This window comes from Cynocephalus volans, chromosome 10, assembly GCF_027409185.1.
Source record: "Cynocephalus volans isolate mCynVol1 chromosome 10, mCynVol1.pri, whole genome shotgun sequence".
NCBI lineage: Eukaryota > Metazoa > Chordata > Mammalia > Dermoptera > Cynocephalidae > Cynocephalus > Cynocephalus volans.
This window is the reverse complement of record NC_084469.1, coordinates 34,464,577-34,467,274: the sequence shown is the minus strand read 5'-3', so window position 1 is coordinate 34,467,274 and position 2,698 is coordinate 34,464,577.

Sequence of the window (2,698 nt, the reverse complement as noted above, 5' to 3'; positions counted from 1 at the left end):
TGTTGGGGGGGAGGGGGGAGGGAGAAGGGAGGGGGGTTTTGGTGATGGGGAGCAATAATCAGCCACAATGTATATCGACAAAATAAAATTTAAAACAAACAAACAAACAAACAAAAAAAACAAAATAAAAGTGTCTTACTTAATAAAAAAAAAAAAACTTGTACAAAGTGTTCATAGTAGCTTTCTTCACAATAGCTAAAATCTGGAAAGAACATAAATGTCTATCAAAAGGTGAGGGGATAAATAAATTATAATATATTCATACAATGGAGTATTACCCAGCAATAAAAGAAATGGACTCCTGATACTTGCAACAACATGGGTGAATCTCAAACCCATGGCAAGTGAAAGAAGCCAGGTCCCAAAGATGTGCATACTGTATCATCGCAATTATTTGAAACTCTAGAGAAGGAAAACCTAAAGTATAATGAGAAAATTCAGACCATTGGTTACTTTGGGCCAGGCATCAAGGTGATTGACTGAAAAGTGGCACAATGGAAGGTTTAGGGTGATGGAAATGTTCCTTATCTCGATTCTGATAGTTACATGGGTGTTTACACTTTTAAACACTTATTGAACTGTACACTTAAAGCGGGTGCATTTTATTGCATATAAATTATGCCTTAATAAAGCTGATTAAAAAAAACGCATCGCGGTACCATTACATATCCTCCAAAATGGCAAAAATGAAAAAGACGGAGAAAATCAAGGGTTAGCTGGAATGAGGAACCACTGGTAGTCTCATACACCACAGGGGGGATGCAAATTTTTACGACTATTTGTTACTACTTGTTACAACTCTAGCAACAGTCAAACTTGAAAGATGATCAAACACCCAACATAAATTTCAAGGGAAGTGGAGTTTTGAAAACAAAAGATATGTAATCCCTTCCACTTTTTAGATTAATAACTTGTGTGCTGATTTTGTGGGATTTTTATTTTTATTTTTTATTTGTTTATTTTTTTATAAAGGTGACCGTAAGGGGATCTTAACCCTTGACTTGGTGTTGTCAGCCCCACGCTTACCCAGTGAGCTAACCGGCCATCCCTATATGGGATCCGAACCCGTGGCCTTGGTGTTTGTTGTCAGCACCGCACTCTCCCGAGTGAGCCACAGGCCGGCCCCTTTCCAGGATTTTTAAAGTAAACAGTCGTATGATCAACCAACGATGACAGTTTTCTTTCTCTTTCAATCTTTCACTCATTTGTCTTGTCTTTCTGCACTGGCTGTAGAATCTCACAAAGAACTGGTGACATGAGCATCCTTTATCTCGTTCCTAGCTTTAAAGAAATGCTTCATTTTGCTCTACTTCTGGGAAATATCCTCAACTTTTACCTTCTAATTCTTCTAATAAGTCATTCATTTTGGTTATAATATTTTTTACACTCCCCTAATGTATTTATGTGTACATACTATAATAATTAAAAAAAAAATTAAGATAGAAATAACAGAAGAGTATTCCCTAGAGCTGAATGACAGAGATCCCAGCAAATTCCCTGCACAATGGATCAAAAAGTGCTCATAGCTAGTCCCATGACTGAGAATTTCAGAGTATCATATAAAGATTTACAGACAGAAAATTTTGAAGGTAATCACTGAAAGAATATTAACCAGACGCATAATTTCTAAATCGTGAGAACAAAAAATGCAAGAAAGAAAATAATAATCTTTAAAAGTCAGCAAGGGAAAAAAAAAAAAGGCAAGAAAGTGTGGTAGATAGAAAACACAAAATTATATGACAGGAACAAATCCAAACATAGCAATAATTATAACAAATGTGAGTAGGTTTAATGTTAGTAATAAATGATAAAAATTCTTAGATTGAGTAAAAAAAATGCAGTTATATGCTGTTTTTACATTGTGTGCATGTACCGAAAACAAAACAACAGAAGCATGTTAAATAAAAAAGAGAAATGTATTCTAGACAAATGCTAATAAAAATAGAGCAAGTGAAACATTCTATGACATATAAATGTCATCATATCACAAACACCCTGGAGCCTTTAAAATGAAGGAGGTGGGCAGGAAAATCCTCAAGACCCCAAGGCAAAAGCATGTGACAGAGAAAAATGTGTGTAAAAAACCCCCACAACCCACCATGTATGTGTGTGTGTGCTTACAGGTATATAAATATGCACAGAAATATATCTGAAAAGGCAAAGGTCAAATTGCATTTTCTGGACTTGGGGGACTTTTTTTTTTTTTTTTTGGTGAAACCCACATGCAATTTATCAGCTAAATCCTGTCTGCTCTACTTTCACTATATATTCAGAATCACAACACGTCTCACCACCTCCATGCACACACCACCATCATCTCTCACCTGGATGTTACAGTAGCTCCTTACCTGGGCTGTCTGTTTCCACACTTGTTCTTTTTCATGAAATTCACAGCACAACTGCCACATGTTACAGTTAACATCTAGGTCAGGTTGTCTCATTTTTTGGCTTCAAGCGCTCCAAAGTTTACCCCTCAGTCTCAGTAAAAACAAATCCTTAATGACAGCCTCCAAGGCCTTAAAGAACTGGCATCCATTTCCCCCCTGTGACTTACCTGCTTCTCTCTCCTGTCTAGCTCACTTCTCTGTAAAATGTCTGGCATCTCTGGCAAATGAATGATCCTCATACACCCCGTTCTCCCACCTCAGCGTGCCTCCTCCGAAGGCGCGTGCCTGGCATACTGCAGATGCTCTGTAGG